We start from the raw sequence: 9,348 nt of genomic DNA on the forward strand, positions 1-9,348 counted from the left end.
CTTTGCCTCCCCGGCAACGGCGCCAAAAATTTGATAGGCCGTCGTCGAGCCTACCAAAGAATAAGTCCTATCTTGGTCTCACTAGCTAATAGCAAGGGTAAGAAAGGGTCGAACCCAAGAGAGGCGTTGAATCAACCACCAAAATACTACCGCATAAATAAGCTAAATGAAGTCGAAATTGGTTTGGTTTTATGTAATAAGTACTAGTTCAAAATCAACTAAAGCTAGGAGAGATTAACAATATTTAGAGGATTCTAAGGCTCAAGTTATACCACTCAACTTCATCACAAATCATGATTAGCATGCACAAACAAGGTAAAGTAAGGAAAATAATAGGGGAAATCATCTAAAGCACCCAACTACTCTCTCAAGCTAGAGGGATTACTTGAATCATGAATACAACCTACTCTCGTGGTTACAAAGCATAAAATAAGTGTTAAAGCATAAACACGATGACATAAACATTCCCTTGACTAGAAATTCCTATTCTCATGGCATTTCAAGTCAATCAAGCATAAGGGAGTTAACTCAAGTTCATCTCTCGATCCTTCGTTGAGAAAGCTTGGATAATAGTTCTAGCAATGGCCATATACAAGAAATAAGCAATTAAACCACTTAAGCTCAACTAATTAACACCCAACAAGTACCAAATTAGTACATGCTACAAGTAATTAGTGACTACATTGAGGGTTTTATCCAAACCCTAGAAAATTAGACTACTCACAATCCATGGAGATTAAAGCAATTAAGGATTTCAAACAACTCATGAGCATAATTAAACTAAGAACTAAGCTAATTAACAATCTAAACATACAAGAATCAAGCAAATAATTAACAACAAAGCAAGAAGAAAATAGGGGAAAAGAGTGAGAAAAATATTACTAGAAGCTTGAACTTGAACAACAATGGAGGAACTTGTCTTCTACAATGATTGAGATTGAAAATTTCAAACTAATAATTAAAATCTAACTAATGATTTGAGAGTATTTGTGTTTCTACAATTACAAACTAAGAGGAAGCACTCAAAACTTGGATGCCGTACAATTGAGCCAAGGGGGGTATTTATATGACCCTCAAATAAAAAGGACGGAGAAAACAAGAGTCGGGTACGGCTACAGGTGCGCACGGACGTGCCAGGGGTGGCACGGACGGTGCAGCCTTAGTGGCACGGACGTGCCACCCTAAGCACGGCCGTGCAGATTTGGGCAGTAGCATCTGCTTGGGCCAAGTGAGCTGCACGGTCGTGCAGCTTCTGGCACGGACGTGCTGGCTGACTTGCACGGACGTGCTGAAGCCTTACACGTCCGTGCCAAATCAGGCAGTAGCTCTGATTTGCTGGGACACTCCTGCACGGTTGTGCAGGACATGGCACGGTCGTGCACGGTCTTCTAAGGCCCTTCTCTTCACATTTTCTTCAGTTTTGCTCCATTGTCACGGCTTCTAACCTCGGTTTATCATCCATATGCCTCAAATGATCGTCTTTGGACCTAAAATCTCAACAAAAACACTAACAACCCGTGAAGCAAGAGATACACAAAAATTGAACGAAAATAGGATAGAAGTGAACCAAAATGCCAATATATCGAGTAAACAAGGCTCAAAATCACCCTAAAATCATATCAAATAACAAGTTATCAGCGCTCCTCCCCTACCTTTCCAATCTTCCATATTCTGAAGTCAGCTGGAGAAAGCGTGCAGCAATTCGAAGCGGGCGCTCCTGGCTGTGGAGCGTGCGCTCCTTGCTGGGAATCCATTTTCTTTTGACGGATTTCCCTATGTGTTTCGGGGAGTATAAATACTTTCCCTTTAGTTCATTTGTAACCTAGACAGAAGTAGCCTAGTTTTTAGAGACTCCTCTTAGTTTGAAACATTCCTCTTAGTTAATTTAGCTTAATTTTCATCAAATTAATCATTGTAATAGTTGGTTTCAAGATTTATTCTCAAGATTGGCACTTTGTATTCAACAATTTCAAGCTTCAATTAGTAATTTCCTTCTACTTTTCTCCATTCAATTTCTGATTTTATTTGCTCTTGCATGTTATTTAAATCTTCTTAGTTCTTGATAATTTGTCATTGGATGATAGTTATTTCAATTTTTAATCACTTTTTCCCAATAATTGAAGAAATTAGAGCCCTAATAGTTGTTTGCATGTTGATGAACATGAGTTGTGAGTAGTCTTCTTGCTAGGGGTTGGGTGAAGCTCAACCTTTTGGGTTAATTATGCAAATGTGGGAGGAGTATTGTTTGTATTGCAATTAAATTGATTTTATGAGATTGCTTGTTAGTTCTTCATGATAGGATTAGCTACCCTTGAGTTAGCAGCTTGATAGCATGATATGCCTAGTTTGACATGGAAATGTAAATTGAGTATGTCATTACTTATTGCAATTTGAATATGTATCATCTATTGCTAAACTAATGAGGAATCTAAGTTTAGTAGTGTGAGTTGTTTTCTAATTGCATGAGGTTAATTTTACATATAGTCATTGCTATACCTTGTCTATTTTACTCCCCATTTGTCTAATTGCCTTGGTTGAGTGGATCTCATTCCCTAGTGTCCTTAGTCCATTGATTTTGAACCATAGTTTGTTTGTCTACTTGACGAACCCCAATTCACCATAGACTTCGAATTAGCTTAAGTGTTAAGATCTTTAGCAACCATATCTCATTCCTTGTGGACTGAACTCTTACTTATCATTATGCTTGGTTTGTAAGGTGTTTGTTAATAAATGTGTTTGATTGAGTGTGGAATGTGCGACCGTTCTAACGCCCATCATGTCCATATCTCAAAAGGGTACCCCTACTTCACGTGTTATCATTAACTGTCGTGTTGTGCAAATGCCTAGATACTAATTTGCACAATTTCAGTATGTGTTATCATGCCTCCCCTAGCAAATGCAGTATATGTATAGCCGTACAAGTCTCTCACACTCACACATCCATAGTGTTAATGTAATACCTGTATATTTTATGATTTTACAAATTATAAAATTAGAGTTGTATACTTTAAATTTTATTTTCTTATCTTATTTGATAGTATTTATATCCTTTAACCTTACATTATTATTTTATAATAATAAAAAAAATAAAAAATAGCCGTGTATATCCTTTGGCCTCGTGTGAAACAAACCAAACTAACCAAGATTTGTGTTTTCAGCGTGAAACAAACCAAACTAACCAAGATTTGTTTTTTTTTTTTCTTTTTATTCTCATCATCATATGATAATAATTTATATCATTATGGTGAGATCAATAGAAAGCTACACAAATTGCAATGTCACTTGATATAATTTGCCTTGAATATTGTCATTCCGTTGTACTTTGTCGAAGGTAATCACACGATCTTCTTGGAGTTGTTTGATTATAGATTATTGTTTGTATCAATTGCATTTCGTATTACTGTGTGTAAATTTTATGATTTATTATTTGTATGATCAAAATTTATATATATGTAACTATTTGTTGTACTGTATAATTTAATTGTCATATTGATTGATTGTGTTATATTTTTTTTTTTCCATAGGGTTTCTAATGTTGTTGTTATAGGGAGTATTGTTTTATTGAGGTTTTAGGGTTGTTAATGCAGAGTATTATTTTTGGGTTGAGATTTGATTATTTTGGGTGCTAGTATTATTACCCTAAGAGTTGAGATATTTATTAATCCAATTGTTATGTTATTTGGGAATCTGTGCCATTGTTGAGATATACATTATTAGTTGTGAATGATTATTTGATCAAGTATGAGATCAAAAGGTTGAGAAATTATTATTTTATTCATGGTTTGAGGCTCGGCGTTATAGACCTTAGTCCTTGGCATGTTGGTAAGGAGATAATGATCATGAGTTAAGAATGAAGTACAATCTTTATTATTTATTTTTCTATGGTCCCCTACAGTGGGAATTGGCCCGTATGTGGTCTGGTTCAAGGTGTTTTCTAATTATTGGGAGTATTCAAGTTTTTATACTTGTTGGTTTTATTCGAATTACCCATGTCCAAGGCTAGGTATAGAACAAAGAGCATGACACACTTATTGGGTATGATCAGTTAATTGAGTAAAAGGGTTTGTATTATTATTCAAGGTTATTTTCAGAGTACAATGTGTTATGTAGTTTTGAACTACATTATTTAATTGAGCTAGTAATATAGATTATTCAATTATTCTTTGTATTCTGATATGTGGTGATTACTCAGCTTTTGCTGACGTGTGTGTTGTTGTGCTACTTGTGTTTGCGGCCATGTCTTTTTCTTATGGTGGTCCTGCGACGATCTATTTTGGAATTTGTCCTTAATGGTGAGGGTACGAATCCAATCTACAAAAGAAAGGACCCGCCCTATAAAATAGGCCTCTACTTTGTTCTGCTCGTATTCATGCGCGCTTTTCGAATAACATACAAACATTATGTTAAACCTACCCTGTTTAATCTATGTTGGTTGAAATTAATGCACAAATAATACTATTATTGGCGATCACTTGAGTTAAAATCACATTAGCCTAAACCAAATTATTAATTATCTTATTAAGCGTGATTCCAAGTATAAATTCCCTTTAAACCTGCATAAAAGGCGTGATCAAGCAATAACAATAAAAAATAGATCAAGCAACATGACAACAAACAATATATAATAATCATGATAATAGCATGATAAGGCATAATAAAGCTTAATAACAATAGCAAGATCCTAGGCATGATACTAATAAGATTAATAACAAATCCTGGCACGTCACTAAGCAATAAAGATCAAAGCTTTCAACCTAACATGGTACTAACATGATATTAGAAAGCATTAAATAACATCCTAACATGATACTAGGAATTAAAAGCATCCTAACATGATACTAGGAATTAATAAACAATAATAAACATGCTTTCTACATTGAAAGAGAGTAATAAGATTACATACTTTGAAGCCTCGAACCTCTTTCTAATAACAAAATACACAAGTTAGTAAACTTCAATGAAAATCAATCAAGAACAATTAAATAATTAAATTGAAATCAAATAAAATAAAGTTTTGACTAGTTTTGGACCAAACCCTCAGAAAATATCAACCTTGCACGTCTAGGGCGAAGGCAACTTCGAACTTGGTTAAGAGATTCAAGATCTTGTGAATGCGGAATATTGTATTTGAAAAGCTAGTTTAGAAAGAGAGGGAGAGAGAATAAGAATTAAGAATTAAGGAAGAATTGATGAGAATTGATGATGAGAGTTGATAGTAGTTGATGAATAAAAACAGAGGTTCGGACCCTATTTATAAGGAAAAAGTCCGGAAAATCATAGAATTTGATAAGAAATAAAACTCCACGCTGTCGCTAATCAAACCGACCTTGTCACCACAAATTTATCTTGTCGCCAGGCGACAGAGTCTGTCGCGAGGCGACAAAACTGTCGTTTCGCGACAAGACAGTTTTTTGCGGATTTTGTTTTAATCATATCTTTTGATCTAGAAGTCCAAATAAGTCATATAATATGTCGTTGGAAAGCTCTTGAAGTATACTTTCTAATGCAATTGGAATCAGATTAAAATCTTTTGTAGATAAAAAGATATGGACGAAATAGTGAAAGGGTGTCAGTTTTGGATAGAGTTTCGTATATCTTTAATATCTTTTTCGTTATAGCTCGGATTTATTATTATAATATATCATTGGAAAGATAATTTCAAGATCTATCCAACCATATAAAATTTGGATAAAAAATATGAGGCACGAAAATAATATCTGACTATCTTTGAACATCTTTAAATTCGAATAGAATTAGGAAAGTTTTAAAATAGGAAAGTTTATATTCAAATCAAATTCTATGATCTTATCTTTTCAAAAAAGGATAATTAAGATATTTTAGAAACTTATAAAAGATTCCAATCAATCCTAATTAGTTTAGGAATAGGATTAAACCTTTGGACCCTCCTCATGATCATTGGGTCGTATGTAAAATCCGGTTTGGGCCCAGTTTAGTATTTTGGCCATAACTTCCTCATTATTCATCGGAATTGGGCTTATAATATATCGTTGGAAAGGTCTTTTCAAGCCCCATCCAACTACACCATTATTGGACCCTTATCATGGACCAAAATAAACTGAATTGGACGTTTTCATAAAATAGAAATGGTTTTCGAAAACAGAAAGAAGGATTTTAATAAAAACTAACCGCAACACTTGAATTTTCACACTTTCACCTCATTCGATTATGTTTTGACGTGACAGGTATTCATCACTGGGTTTGGTTTTGGGGAGACACAAATGGGTGTCTACAGCTAGTAAATCGGGGGTGTTACATCCCGTTATTGTCAATGCTAAGTGTAGACACCCATTCGTGTCTCCCCAAAACCAAACCCAGTGATGAATACCTGTCACGTCAAAACATAATCGAATGAGGTGAAAGTGGTTGAAAGTCAAGTGTTGCGGTTAGTTTTTATTAAAATCCTTCTTTCTGTTTTCGAAAACCAATTCTATTTTATGAAAACGTCCATTTCAGTTTATTTTGGTCCATGATAAGGGTCCAATAATGGTATATTTGGATGGGGCTTGAAAAGACCTTTCCAACGATATATTATAAGCCCAATTCCGATGAATAATGAGGAAGTTATGGCCAAAATACTAAACTGGGCCCAAACCGGATTTTACCTACGACCCAATGATCATGTGGAGGGTCCAAAGGTTTAATCCTATTCCTAAACTAATTACGATTGATTAGAATCTTCTAAAGTTTCTAAAATATTTTAATTATCCTTTTTTGAAAAGATAAGATCATAGAATTTGATTTGAATATAAACTTTCCTTTTTTAAAACTTTCCTAAATCTATTCGGATTTAAAGATGTTCAAAGATAGTCAGATATTATTTTCGTGCCTCATATTTTTTATCCAAATTTTATATGGTTGGATAGATCTTGAAATTATCTTTCCAATAATGTATTATAATAATAAATCCGAGCTATAACGAAAAAGATATTAAAGATATACGAAACTCTATCCAAAACTGACACCCTTTCACTATTTCGTCCATATCTTTTTATATACAAAAGATTTTAATCTGATTCCAATTTCATTAGAAAGTAGACTTCAAGAGCTTTCCAACGACATATTATATGACTTATTTGGACTTCTAGATCAAAAGATATGATTAAAACAAAATCCGCAAAAAACTGTCTTGTCGCGAAACGACAGTTTTGTCGCCTCGCGACAGACTCTGTCGCCTGGCGACAAGATAAATATGTGGCGACAAGGTCGGTTTGATTAGCGACAGCGTGGAGTTTTATTCCTTATCAAATTCTATGATTTTCCGGACTTTTTCCTTATAAATGGGGTCCGAACCTCTGTTTTTATTCATCAACTACTATCAACTCTCATCATCAACAATCAATTCTCATTAACTCTTCCTTAATTCTCTCTTTTCTCTCTTGAGCAATATATGCTTTCTTTCCCTTTCTTTCTAAACTAGCTTTTTACAAACAATATTCCGCATTCACAAGATTTAGAATCTCTTAGCCAAGTTCGAAGTTACCTTCGCCCTAGACGTGCAAGGTTTGATATTTTCTGAGGGTTTGGTCCAAATCTAGTCAAAACTTTATTTAATTTGATTTCAATTTAATTCTTTAATTATTCTTTATTATTTTCATTGAAGTTTACTAACTTGTGTATTTTGTTATTAGAAAGAGGTACGAGGCTTCGAAGTAAGTAGATTAGCTTACTCCCTATTTCTTTCACAATGTAGATTGCATGCTTATTATTGTTTATAATTCCTAGTATCATGTTAGGATGTTTAATATTCCTAGTATCATGTTAGGATGTTATTTTATGCTTTCTAGTATCATGTTAGGATGCTTTTAATGCTTTCTAGTATCATGTTAGGATGTTATTTAATGCTTTCTAGTATCATGTTTAGGGTGCCTTTATCCTTTCTAATATCATGTTAGTGCCATGTTAGGTTTAAAGCTTTGATCTTTATTGTTTAGTGACATGCTGGGATTTGTTATTAATCTTGTTAGTATCATGCCTAGGATCTTGCTATTATTATTAAGCTTTATCATGCCTTATCATGCTATTATCATCGTTATTGTTATTTTGTTTATTATTTATGTTGCTTGATATTATTATATTGTTATTGCTTGATCACGCCTTTTATGCAGGTTTAAAGGGAATTTGTACTTGAAATCACGCTTAATAAGATAATTAGTAATTTGGCTTAGGCTAATGTGATTTTAATTCAAGTGATCGCCAATAATAGTATTATTTGTGCATTAATTTCAACCAACATAGATAAACAGGGTAGGTTTAACATAATGTTTGTATGTTATTCGAAAAGCGCGCATGAATACGAGCAGAACAAAGTAGAGGCCTATTTTATAGGGCGGGTCCTTTCTTTTGTAGATTGGATTCGTACCCTCATCCCCGGACCCTGTTTGGTTCAAGACCTTATGGAGTAGTTGATGGTCCTTTTGGATTGTCTTTTGGGTACAAGTTCCTTAAAACTTGTTGGCGACTCTTTTTGCTCTTTGTCTTTCCCTTTGGAACGCCACCGTACTTTAGTGTATGATCACAGTGGGGTTCAAGTTTGGGGTTATCATAATGCTTGAAATATTCCCTACACTAAGCTAGATGACACCTCTCTTGGGAAACTCCTAGATGTTTAAAGGGAGTATAGAGGTGTCATTGGGTACAAAATTGATGACATTAAGGGGATAAATCCTACTATATGCATGCATAAGATTTTACTTGATGATGATCATGCTTCCTCGATTGAGCACCAAAGAAGCCTCAATCCAAATATGAAGGAAGTTGTGAAAAAAGAAGTTTTAAAACTTCTTAAGGCGGGCATAATCTACCCTATCTCCGATAGTAAGTGGGTTAGCCCGGTTCAAGTTGTGCCTAAAAAGGGAGGCATGACCATCATAAAAAATGATAAGGGTGAGACCATTTCTACGAGGTCGGTCACCGGGTGGAGGATGTGTATTGATTACCGGAAATTGAATAAGTCCACCCGGAAAGACCACTTCCCACTCCCCTTCATTGATCAAATTTTGGAAAGACTAGCATCACATAGTCACTATTGTTTCTTGGATGGATACTTGGGATTCTTCCAAATCCCAATCCAGCACGAGGATCAAGAGAAGACTACATTCACATGCCCTTTTGGCACCTTTGCTTATTGAAGGATGCCATTTGGGCTTTGTAATACACCTTCCACATTTCAAAGGTGTATGATGTCTATTTTTTCCCGATATGCTTGAATCATCAATTGAAGTATTTATGGATGACTTTTCTGTTTTTGGTTCATCTTTTGACATATGCCTTTTGAATTTGATTAAAGTGTTGAAAAGATGTCAAGAGGTGAACTTAATCTTGAATTGG

The sequence above is a fragment of the Chenopodium album genome, chromosome 27 (assembly GCF_948465745.1).
Source record: "Chenopodium album chromosome 27, dcCheAlbu1.1, whole genome shotgun sequence".
NCBI lineage: Eukaryota > Viridiplantae > Streptophyta > Magnoliopsida > Caryophyllales > Amaranthaceae > Chenopodium > Chenopodium album.